The 13,250-nt window shown below is 36.1% G+C and overlaps 1 protein-coding gene and 1 pseudogene across 3 annotated transcripts in view; one reads left to right on the top strand and one right to left on the bottom strand.

Annotated features, from left to right (window-relative positions):
- LUZP2 (leucine zipper protein 2) overlaps nucleotides 1-13,250 on the bottom strand; it is a 527,801-nt gene that overhangs the window by 320,321 nt on the left and 194,230 nt on the right. The window lies entirely within an intron of this gene.
- The window catches only part of LOC103351692 (ankyrin repeat domain-containing protein 49-like), an 82,997-nt pseudogene that overhangs the window by 17,931 nt on the left and 51,816 nt on the right, over nucleotides 1-13,250 (top strand).

Below are 13,250 nucleotides of genomic sequence, written 5' to 3' on the forward strand. Positions count from 1 at the left end.
AAATAAATAAATAAATCTTTTTTTTTAAAAAAAAAGATATGAACAGGCATTTTCTTTTTTATTTTTTTTATCTAGACACCTTTAATTTAAGGTATACAAACTTCATGCATTTCATATATGCGAATTTAGGAACATAGTGATTCTTCCCACCTACATTCCCCCCACCCACTTCTCAACCTTCTTCCTCCTCCTTCTCCTAGTTCCAATCTTATTTTTTACAAAGATCTATTTTTTTTTTAAGATTTACTTATTTTACTTGAAAGTCAGTTACACAGAGAGAGAAGGAGAGGCAGAGAGAGTGAGAGAGATCTTCCATCTGCTGGTTCACTCCCCAACTGGCCACAACAGCTGAGAACTGTGCCAATCTGAAGCCAGGAACCAGGAGCCTCTTCCGGGTCTCCCACATGGGTGTAGGGACCCAAGGACTTGGGCTATCTTCTACTGCTTTCCCAGGCCATAGCAGAGAGCTAGATTGAAAGTGAAGCAGCTGGGTCTCAAACCAGTGCCCATATGGGATGCCAGTGCTTCAGGCTAGGGTGTTAACCCGCTGAACCACAAAGCTGGCCTCTACAAAGATCTATTTTCAATTAACTTTATACTATTAAGATTAACTGTACAATAAGTATTTCACGAGATAGTATGGGGGGAAAACTCTACCACACAGTCAAGATCAGGGCTGTTCAAAATCACCACATTTCAAAGTGTGAATATCACTTCTATAAGATTACATTTTAAGTACTCTATTAGTTACCATAGATCAGGGAGAACAGATGGTATTTGTCTTTTTGAGACTAGCTTATTTCACGAAGTCTAATTGTTTCCAGTCACATCCATTTTGATGCAAACAATAGGATTTCTCTTTTTTTCTGCTAATTAATATTCTATGGTGTACATATACCATATTTTTTATCCAGTGTTTGGTTGATGTACATTTGGGTTGAGTTCATATGAACAGGCATTTTTTGAAAGATGAAATACAAATAGCCAACAGACACGTGAAAAGATGCTCAGGATCACCAGACATCAGAGTAATTCAAATAAGAAACACAATAAAGTTTCTTCTCACCATGGTTAGAGTGGCTGTCATCTGAAGTAAAAATAACAAATGCTGGAGAGGACGTGTGGGAAAAGGTATCCTAATACCCTGTTGGCAGGTATGTAAACTAACACAACCATTGTGGAAGAAAGTATGGAGATTCCTCAGAAATCTGAAAATAGACCCATCATTTGGCCCAGTCATTCCACTCCTGGGAATTTACCCAAAGTAGGTGAAATCATCATATAAAATAGTTACCAGTACTGCCCATGTTTATACCATTTGTTTCATTTTCTATGAACTTGTTGACATACCTTTTTCCAAACAAATGTATTTCTTCTTCATTCTGGCTGATAGAAACTTCCTTTTTCATTCTGTCTTTGTTTAAACTAGGCTGAATATCAAAAATGATTAAAATATAGTTCCTGACATCATGGAGTTTTTAGTTAAAGTATGATAATTACATGTACAAAATTGTGATAAAATATGATAAATTTATGTTGAATATATATGTCAAGATCAGATAAGGTGGGAGGGAGGATTGTGATATCTAATATTTTTAAGGAATAATTAAATAAGGAAACTCTCTTGTCATTAAAGAAATCTATGTCAGAGAGAGGATGAATAGGTTACTTTGAAAAATTAGCAGAAATTATCAGAAGGACTTACAACAGCATTGGCATGGGATGTAAGACCATTAATCACAGAGAAAAATAGCCCTGCCAATACGTGATGAATGTGTTAGTGGCTTTATTGATTTCATGTGTCTATACAAAGATACGTTTGACCAAGCCCAGAGGAATCCATGGGTTTGTGTTCTGTTTGATGCATGAAATCAATCTTCTGGTTGTTGACTGATAGGAGTTCTAATGATTTGGCAAACATTTTCTGCTGAGTGGTTTCAGATCCTGCCTTTCTGCAAGTTGTATCTAGTCAGAGAGACTCAAAAATAAGAAAAACTCTGTGAGACACACTTGATATCTCTGATTCCACAGAAGGACAACACCAAGTTCACTTATGAATAACAGTAGCAACAACCCTCACTTATCTGAATTATTTCCTTTCACAATTTCACAGTAGTTCAGCAATTAAACCCAATGTTTTTTACTTTGACTCCTAAAGATAATGACAGGGGCCTATTGAAATGTTAAGTGTGTCTCCTCTCAGCTAATATAATTGTAGTTAACTTGGGGACAAAAGAAATGATCTCATCAGAGGACTGCATTTGTACAACTTTACAAAATAAACAAAAAAATGACAAGATATTTGAATCCTGGCTCATCTTTACCTAAACCTCTCCTCTTAAAAGGATTTGATAAACCAGCAGCTGACAGTGGAGGACAGCACAGCACCTTTTTAAGCCATGAACTCCTCTCAATAAAATCACTGCTGATGATGACAAAGCATCACTTAACTTAATTCTCCCCACGATTTCTCCTTTCCTCTATTGCAAGTTTTGAGATCCACAAAATACTTAAATAAAGAATAGAGATGAAGTGGAAGACTGCACACACCACTTTCTCATGAAGTTGTGAGTTGTATTGTTTATTACCAAAGGAAACTGACACTTCAAGGCATTGTCATAATGATTCCTGAAAATTTTGAAATTAAATTCTTAGATCATAACTTAAGATAATGTATTAACTTTACTAAATACAAATTTGATCACTAGAATGTAGATAAAACAGCAAAAAAATGCTTGTCTTCTCTTCAGCTTCAACCTGACAATTTCCTTCCACGCATTCTATACAGATGATCATTGAATTATTATGGGATTATATTTAGATAAACCCATCCCACTTTGAAAATATAGCAAGTCAAAATATGTGTTTGGTTCACGTACCCTATCAAACATCATGAATTAGCAACACATTAAGCTGTAATATACCAGTTATTCACATGGCTCACTGGAAGGGCTGCTTATTGCTGCTTTTGAAAATCACAAGAAAGTATCCTGGGGCCAGCACTGTGGCATAGTGGGTAAAGCCATCGCCTGCAGTCCTGGCATCCCATATGGGCACCATTTTGAGTCCCGGCTGCTCTACTTCAGATCCAGCTCTCTGCTATGGCCTGGGAAAGCAGTAGAAGATGGCCCAAGCCCTTGGACTCTGCACCTGCATGGGAAACAGAAGAAACTCCTGGCTCCAGGCTTCCGATCAGCACAGCTCCGGCCATTGCAGCCATTTGGGAAGCGAACCAGTGGATGGAACACTTACTCTCTCTCTCTCTCTCTGCCTTTCAAATAAATAAGTAAGTTTTTTTTTTTTTTTAAAGAAAAAGAAAAGCAAGTATCCTACTGTGAATCACTAGCCCAGGAAAACAAAACAAATCCAAAATTTCAAAGTACAATTTCTATTGAATGTGTGTTTCTTTTGCACCATTGTAAGATTAAAAAAAAAGTTAAATGACTGAAAGTCAAGAACAGGCTATATTTCAATCAAAATACATTGCATTTACTTAATATGCTGTATTATTTTATAATGCCATGTCTTTTTATGCACTCTTCTCAAAAAATGATGTTTAGATACAATGCAATCACATAATTTCCTGGTTTTATTCTGGAATGTGCTGGATATCATTAATTTCCCAGACTCTAGCTATTTCCATCTTCTGTGCTCTTATCATCATAGCCTGTTCATATTACCAGTTGCAAATGCAGCATACACATTTTTCAGTTTCCACAGACACAAGGTACAGCCATGTCATGTAACAAATGAAGACAATGAGATACCAGTTGAAATTTCTCGTGACTTTGGGAATTTTTCACTTCTTTATCACCAGTAGGCATAAAATTGGGAATATTTGCCTTTCTGAAAATCCTCTGCTTCCTGTGCCTTTTTCTACTTCAAGAGATATAGCAATTACTTTGCTAATATGATGTACCAATGCTTGAGATAGATAGGAAGCTAGTTTGATGGAGATGGATAATTTGAAGAACAAAATCAGTTTTAGTGCTTAATGACAAGTACTTGTTTGGGCTTACTAGGCCATCTCTAAAAGCTCCAACATGCAGACTTCCTATTGTATAATGTTTTTAGGTAATTCTATTTTCACATATCTTTCAGGCTTTTAGGTGACTTCATCTGAAATCATAATTATTGCAAAGAACTCCATCCAAAATAGTGTCATAAATCATTTGTTTTAAGTTCTAGCAATATTACCACTGACAGGGAACTAATTAGAAACACAATTCTTGAACCATATTTATATATTCTGACTGAGAATCTTATGGTCAAAAGAACTCTGAAATCTGTAATCCTCACAGTCCTATAAGCAGCGAGTCTATAAGAATGAGTCTATGTTTGCACGCCAAAAACAGTATCTACTGCTAGGGATTTCAAAAGGCTTTTGGAAAATGAAAGTAAAAGATAAATTTATTTGGGGACAAGTTTTTTTAAATCCACATATAATTTTTCATGATACATAAGTTTTAAAGTACCATTGGATAATCCTCAGCAACTAGAGTTAAACTAAACCAGAACGAAACTGCCTGCTTCTCAGTGCTACCTTGGCAATGGTTGTAAGAGGCATTTGTTAGAAATGTGGGCAGTACAGACTGTAGAAAATGCAGTAAGTTAAATAAATGAATCAACTTAGAAAAACATGTAAGTCCTGTTGACCTTTTGTGGTAGGTAATTCTGTCCACCAAGTTGACTGGGCTAAGGAATGCCCAGGTAGCCAGTAAAACGTTGTTACTGAGTTTGTCTATGAGATTGTTTCCAGATAGATTAGTGTTTGAATGTGTAAACTTGAGTAGAGATCGGACCTCACCGGTACTGGTAGGTAGCCTACAATATTTGGGAGGCCCTAATAGAATAAAAATGCAGGAAGAGGGTGAAATTGCTCTGTCTACTTGATTTAGATGTTCTTCTACCCTTGGACTTCAAACTCCTTGTTCCTCTGTATTTGTGCATGGCTGAATCACTGCTGGATTTCCTGATTTTCCATTCCCCCTATTACAGATTGTGGGAGTTCTCAGTGTCCATGATCATGTAACCCCAGTTCTGCTATATATGTGGAAGTGAGGGCAGGAGGTACATTTGTGTACATCTTAGTGGTTCTTTTCTGTAAAAAATCCCAAGACACCCTCAAAACTCATTTTACTTGCTTATCTGACAACATTTGATGACAATTAAACTCTTCTTCTTCTTCTTCTTCTTCTTCTTCTTCTTCTTCTTCTTCTTTTTTGTTTTTTTTGACAGGCAGAGTGGACAGTGAGAGAGAGAGACAGAGAGAAAGGTCTTCCTTTTCCGTTGGTTCACCCCACAATGGCTGCTGTGGCCAGCGCACTGTGGCCGGCGCACTGCACTGATCCGAAGCCAGGAACCAGGTGCTTCACCTGGTCTCCCATGCAGGTGCAGGGCCCAGGCACTTAGGCCATCCTCCACTGAACTCCCGGGCCACAGCAGAGAGCTGGACTGGAAGAGGAGCAACCGGGACAGAATCCGGCGCCCTGACAGGGACTAGAACCCAGGGTGCCGCGCCTCAGGAGGAGGATTAGCCTATTGAGCTGTGGCGCCAGCCCATTAAAGTCTTCTGGTTTTTCATCTGGGATGATTAATAAATAGAATCCTGCAAGTATAACAGGTAGAAAATGTGGCCTAAAAATATTTATTTAAACACATGACTACCTACACACACATGCCTACTTTGAATACAAATTGTAATACTGGCTTATTCTTTGACATAGGCTGAAAAAAATTAATATATGTGAACCTCATTTTCATGCCTAAAAATTTGTGATCTTATATCATTGCCTTTCTTGAAGGACTGTTGTAAATATTTCTGTCAAAGATAAGAGATTAGGGAGAGGAAAGTATAGGAGCTGCATTTTCCTCTTCTCTCTCTATCTCCCCTTCTCTTCCACAATCCCTTCCTCCCTCTACTGGCCTTTCTCCTTTATTTTATTTTTTTACCAAAATATTTGATCAGCTATATGAATGTGTAAAGATGGACCCCAGAGTACACTGTTAAACAAACAAATGTGTTTTTTTCAAAGAAATTCAAAATGTGAAGAGAGAAGTATACTGAAGGAATTTGGTGTGGAAGGGAGGGATATACATTACAGAGATCAAGAAAAATAAGCTTGTTATAATGGGAAATACATAGCACCAGATTGAAACAGAGGCTTTCAAAATGCATTCAGCTCATGAAGTTCTAAGAGTTGTGTGGGTTTCTCAACTATGCCTGGCCACCCATCCTTGTCATCATATAAAGTTTCCAGGAGCCATCTTGTGTTTGTTGTACACTGGGAAGCATAGGAAGAAAACGAGGCTCCCCTCAATCCCAGGATCACTGCACTCACAAGAAAGCACCAAGAAAACAGGGAGAGGGTGGGCGGAAGGGGTCTTAGCAAACACTCCTGACAAGGATGGGCAATTTTTGAAGATCTAAATGTTCTAAAGGGAAAGCAACACAGGACTTTCCTCTTCCAGGGGAAGATGATAAAGACTCTAAAACATTTTTTAAAAAGACATGTGAAAGACAAGAGAAGTCTCGAAAACTCCACATAACTGACATTTCTTTTACAATAATTAAAAACAAGCTCTCAGCATTCAATAAATGTTACATTAGCACTGTTATCCCCATCCAGCCTGGCCAAAATATTGGACAAGATTGAAAATTACCATCTTTCTTGCTATTTTCTGCATAGAAGTAGATTACAGTATAGAGATATCAACTTTTGGTTAATTTTCTGTGTCTTAAAATACGGCCATTCATTCCTTGATCCAGGAATGAAGTAGTAGGTAACAATGAAAACTCTCCCATTGTCCTAGCTGGTAGTCTCACCATGGAGATTCCAAACTCTGCTTTAAATTGTCAACCAGCATTTTTTACAAGGGCAATTAGCAGCTTCAGGACACATTTTAAAACTTCTGCATCATGAGCATATATTTCATATTACTGGATGTTAAGTAGCCAATTTGTCATATTCCCTCCATTTGCATAGTTAATTTTCATTTGAAATATGTTCATATTTATCACAGATTATGAATGAATGTGTAGACAGTTAAACAAATACTTAAACTTAAAAGTGTAAAATGTCAGAATTTAATGGCCCAGACACTATAGTAAATGCTTATCAATCAAAATGAACAATAGTGGCACTGGGCAACATACCAGCTGGTGAGATCAGTTGCAATATTGTCATTGCAGTTGTTCAGCCTTCTGTTCTGAATTCTGATCAATTCACAGGTTATCTTGTGTTACTGAGTTGCTACTTCAGATGCTCTTCAATGCTGTATTTTATTAGTAGTGTTATTATCATTAATGCCCATCAATAAATATATGTCAGTAGATACTGACACCAGATCCATAAATTCTTAGTCTCAGATCTTCCTAGAAGACGATACTCAGCTCTGAGATTTCAAAAATTTTAAAACTTGCTAGTCTTCACAGCTAGATCAATTTATCATTCACCAAACAATGATCAACATGGAAAAGAAAATTAAAGAAAACAAAAGGTGACTTTGTGATGTCTTTCAGTCTACATTCTTTCTATTTTCTTTTGTTTCTTTCTTCCACTTCTCCTTTAAAGGGGCACAAACAATGTGCTCTCAATCTAAATCTAAAATAGAACAAATGTACCTATAGAAAGACAAGTTTTCAAACTCTTTGCTTTGCTTGGTTTGGAACTGTAAGATTTTCCGAAAGATTTTCTAACTAAATTCACTGGTTCACTCCTCAAATGCCTTCAGAAGTAAATCACAGCTGGAACAGACTGAGACCAGGAGCCTGGGACTCAATCCAGAACTCCAAAGTGGGTGGCAGTGACCTAACCACTTGAACTGTGTCACCTACTCTCTCTCAGCATGTATATAAGCAGGATGATGAAATTGGAAGCAGAGCCAGGACTCAAATTTGGGCATTCCAATATGTGAGTCTCAAATGTAATTTTAATTACTATACCACTCCCACACGTATATTTTAATTCCATTTTCATTTTAGTCCCTTTTTTACATGAATTTTTTGAAGATCCTACATAAAAGCACAACTTTGTATTTGCCCTAAAATTATCATATCATGCTTTGTTCATATATTTTTCTTGTTTCTAAAGTTTCTAAAATGAGATTTCCCTGTTTTTTTTTTTTTTTTTTTTTTTTTTTTTTTTGACAGGCAGAGTGGACAGTGAGAGAGACAGAGAGAAAGGTCTTCCTTTTGCCATTGGTTCACCCTCCAATGGCCGCCACGGCCGGCGCGCTGCGTTGATCCGATGGCAGGAGCCAGGTACTTATCCTGGTCTCCCATGGGGTGCAAGGCCCAAGCATTTGTGCAATCCTCCACTGCACTCCCTGGCCACAGCAGAGAGCTGGCCTGGAAGAGGGGCAACCGGGACAGAATCCGGTGCCCCGACCAGGACTAGAACCCGGTGTGCCGGCACCACTAGGCGGAGGATTAGCCTAGTGAGCTGCGGCGCCGGCCAAATTTACCTGTATTTTAATGCCCACATACTCTTGAGTTGGCTTTCAGGTGAGTTTGTGTATGTGTATGTGAGTGTGTGTGTGTTGCTGACTTGACAGGCATTTAACAAAATCATGTTACATTCTATTCTGATTAAATACTATACTGATTTTCAAAGATCAATTAATTCAGAAAAATCAAATTCTTTCTTCTAGAATTTAAATTATGAATGCATGCTTTAAACCTATGTGGCTATTCACAATGGAATTAGCTGTATAGTTAGAAAAATTGGAATATTTGCTAAAACTTTCTTCACTCTAGCATGATAAAGCCCCAGAATCCCCTTACGATGTCTATTTTAGTAGCCTTCTTGATCACTGTTCCACATGAAACCTATTAAAGTCAGGCTATTTATGCTTTTACTTTCCTAAAAAAAAATTCGTGTGACTTTCTCTCTGACTTCTAAATTATACTGCCTGATGTCTGAGATTAGCATTCCAGAAAAAAGAGCCCATCAGGCCACCTATAATATAAACATGGCATTTTTAGATATACTTAATAACGACTAATGGCTTTGCCTGGATAGTTCCTGGCCCATGGGTTTCACTGCAAGTCTATGAACTGACAAAGAGAATAATGGTAAGTGTCTTCCCAAGAATCTGATAAAGATGATAAGCAGTCAGATAATGGCTCAAAGAATTGATTTAAAATATAAAGGAAGCATTATCAGCATGAATACCTAAAAATCATATATTTTAGCATAACCATTGCGAGTCTTTGACCTTAATTTGTGATGTAACATTCTTGACCATCATCATTGTTTTCAGTATCTTTTGGGTTTGTCTTTGCTTGCCTCTTTGTCTTAGCATAGATTTCATGCTTTAGTTTTATTATTGTAATTGCTTGCCAAAGGGTGTGTGTGTGTATGTGTGTGTGTGTTTTATAGGTACGTTCTTTACAAAAATTTTCCACATTACAATAATACAAAAGTAATACACATTAAATAGAAATCATACTTTGAGTTTTGAATTTTGCTATTTTCCTGGACTACTGATAGTGCAGTGGAGTAGTTTCCTGCTATGCTGGGCAGCAATGAACCTCAGCTCCTTGAGTACAGGATCAGGAGCGTAAACAACTGAAGCTCTACAGTGCACTCTGACTCCAAACTCTGCTGTTTGATAGGCTAGGTGTACAGGGTGCTTCAAAAAGTTTTGAGAAAATTGAATTAAAAGTTTATTTGGTCACAATTTTGAGATCTATATATTCAATAGCTTTAAATATCATATGCTCTCCCTGATCGGCAACAACTAACTGAGAACCAAAGGGTAAACTTGTTGAAGTGAAATGGACACTATGAGAAACAGTGACTTGATCAGCTCTTGTCCTAACGGTTGATGTACAATGTAATACTTTATCCATTTTAGTATTTTTTTTTTTGTTCTAGTACCATTGGTTGAACTCTGTAATTAACACACAATTATTCTTAGGTGTTTAAATTTTAACTGAAAAGTGATCCCTGTTAGGAATTTGGAAAACATTATGTTGAGTGAAATAAGCCAATCCCAAAGGGACAAATACCATTGTTCTCCTTGATAGGTGACAACTAACTGAGCACCAAAAAGGAAACCTGTTAAAGTGAAATGAACACTATGAGAAACAGTGACTTGATCAGCCCTCATCCTGACTGTTGATGAGCAGCTTAATATGTTATCCCTCTTAGTATTTTTTTTTGTTTGTTCTACTTAATACTTTAAGTTGAATACTGTAATCAATACACAATTCTTCTTAAGTGCTGAAACTTAACTGAAAAGTGATCGCTGTTAAATAAAAGAGTGGGAATAAGAGAGGGAAGAGATGTGCAATTCGGGGCATGCTCAAGCTGACTTACCTCAAACGGTAGAGTTAGAAACATACCAGGGGATTCGAATTCAATCCCATCGAGGTGGCAGGTACCAATGCCATCTCACTAGTCCCAGTGATCAATTTCTGTTCACAATTGATCGTAATGATAGGACTAAGAACCAAAGGGATCAAATAAACAAGAATAGTGGCTGCAAATACTAGCTGATAGAATCAAAAAGGGAGAGAATGATCCAACATGGGAAGTGTGATACACAGCAGACCCATAGAATGCAAATGTCCTAAACAGCACTCTGGCCTCAGAATCAGCCCTTAAGGCATTCGGATCCAGCTGAAATGCCCATGAGAGTATTTCAGGCATGGAAAGCCAAGACACTCTGGCAAAAAAAAAAAAAAAAAAAAAAAAAAAAAACCTAAATGAAAGATATCCGCGATTGAGATCCCAGTGGAAAGAATGGATCATCAAAGAAGGAGGTACCTTTCTCTGAAGGGAGGAAAGAACTTCCACTTTGACTACAACCTTGTCTAAATATGATCAGAGTCAGTGATCTCAGGGGGCTTCCATAGCCTTGGCAGCTCATGACAAGAGCCTAGGGTGATTACTGATGCCATAAACAAGAGTGTCAATTTGTTAAGTCAACAACAGGAGTCACTGTGCACTTACTCCTCATGTAGGATCTTTGTCCTTAGTGTGCTGTACATTGAGATTTAATGCTATTTCTAGTACTCAAACAGTATTTTTCACTTTATGTTTCTGTGTGGGAGCAAACTGTTGAAATCTTTACTTAATGTATGCTAAACTGATCTTCTGTATATAAAGAGAATTGAAAATGAATCTTGATGTGAATGGAAGGAGAGAGGGAGTGGATAAGGGGAGGGTTGCGGGTTGGAGGGACGCTATGGGGGGGAAGCCATTGTAATCCATATTCTGTACTTTGGAAATTTATATTCATTAAATAAAAGTTAAAAAAAAGTCAAAAAATTCCTATTGTAAAATGAAAAAAAACTATGCATGTATATGCATGCATACAGTTTAATATTCATACTTAAAATTCATTAAGTTTAAACCACTTAATAAGCAATACCATCTGATTGAACACAAGTCATTCTCTGCCAAAACATCAACAGATAATTGGTGATATTGACCTAAACAGTTTGGATCTTCTCAATTGACATTTAAATCTGAAATGACAAAATTCATATAGGAAATCCACATTCCTTGGCCACCTGGCCACATTTTCTTTGTAAATACTACCTCCTGGAATGAGTAATAATTCAATTTACTTCTTCCTTTTTCTCAAAAATCTAACTCTTACTATACTAACATCAGATTGAAGAATTCATTAAAGAAATTAAAGCCATGGAGAAAATTTCTCATATTTCTGAAGTCAAATCTACACTCTCCATTCATACATATATATATATATATATTCTCTCCATTTTTAATGAAGATATTTCATTACTCTTGTCAAAGCTAATGCCTCTACTGCTTTTAAAACTAAACTTATCCCAAGTACTGATTGCATACAAATAAAGCTTTTATGTTTTTCCATTGTTTTCCCAATCAGTAAATAAATCTCTTGATTTTCAGCAAAAAAATGAGTCATATTTGATATTTCCCTTCTCTTGATTTAATATTCATCTATCATTAATTGCTATAGATTTGAATTATAATTATAAAATTATAATTATAATTATAAAATGATTTTATAAAAATGAATTATAAAATTTGTAAATATAAACTAATTTTATAAAAATGTATTATAAAATTGACTTCCAATCTCAAGTTATTGTTTATTTTCTGATTCAACTAAGGCTTGGCCAAGATCTCCTAAACACTTCTGCTGACAATAATCATTCCACCTTCATTTTTGCAAAATATAAATTAAGTCATTTTGCCCTCTGATTAATATTCTCAAATGTTTTCATAATTGCATTAGAAAAAGAAAATTCAAAGTCCTTCTCATGACCTTTAAAACATCTTTAATACTTGGCCTTTGCTTAATCTTACATATTATGTTTCCCTCTTCTTGATCACAAAACTCTAGACATATAAACATTCAAAAAATCAAAGTAATAGCTCTTTCTTTGACTCAAGGTCTTTGCACTTTTGATTATGTACCTGGAAATTATTCCATTCATTTATGAATGTAGTTCTTTCCCATTGTTAAACAAGAACAGATACTGTTTCTCATCAAAGATATAACTTATAAGTTGGTAACTTAAATTTTCCTTAGCAAGATTCTGTTAATATTGTTTCTGGAAATTCTTACAACCTACATTTTTATTCTTTTCATGTCTTTTGGACTTCATTTACTTTAAAAACCTATCAAACTGATTTTTTTCATTTAATATCATACTTTGTATTTTCCCTACTACATGTTTATTTTTTAGCACATCATTCAAAGCCATATCTGGAGTCAAATGACACAAAGCAGATGCATAATAGTCTTAGTTAATCTCATTATGGAATAAAAATAACTGAAATTAAATTTAACAGGAATAAAAGATACAGTTTTTGAAAACAAAGAGTTTGCTCATATAGGTAACTGCAGTAAATCCCAATATTATCATGATAGTGTTTATGGTAAGGGATAAGGGAGAAAAATAAACAAATGAACAGAAGTCCTTTTTTGATAGTTTTAAAGTATATAATTTCTGTGACCCAATGACCTCAGGGTCCCTTTTACCTGTCAGAAGACCTGTTGATAGATTATAAAAGCAACTAGTTGGAAGAAGTAAAATAATTACTTTTTATCATTTGTTCTGCCCAACAGAGCAATCTGATTTGTCTTAAACTCACTTTTGACAATATACTTTCATATTCAAATATTACCACATCCTCCATTCCACAGTAAAGTACCATGTCTTTAGCCTGGTGTGCAAGGTCTTCTACAACATGTCCTTAATTTGTATTTCCCAAATTTGAGATCTTCAACATCCATTTGGAATG

Source organism: Oryctolagus cuniculus, chromosome 1, assembly GCF_051225735.1.
Source record: "Oryctolagus cuniculus isolate XC-2025 breed Fujian yellow rabbit chromosome 1, ASM5122573v1, whole genome shotgun sequence".
NCBI lineage: Eukaryota > Metazoa > Chordata > Mammalia > Lagomorpha > Leporidae > Oryctolagus > Oryctolagus cuniculus.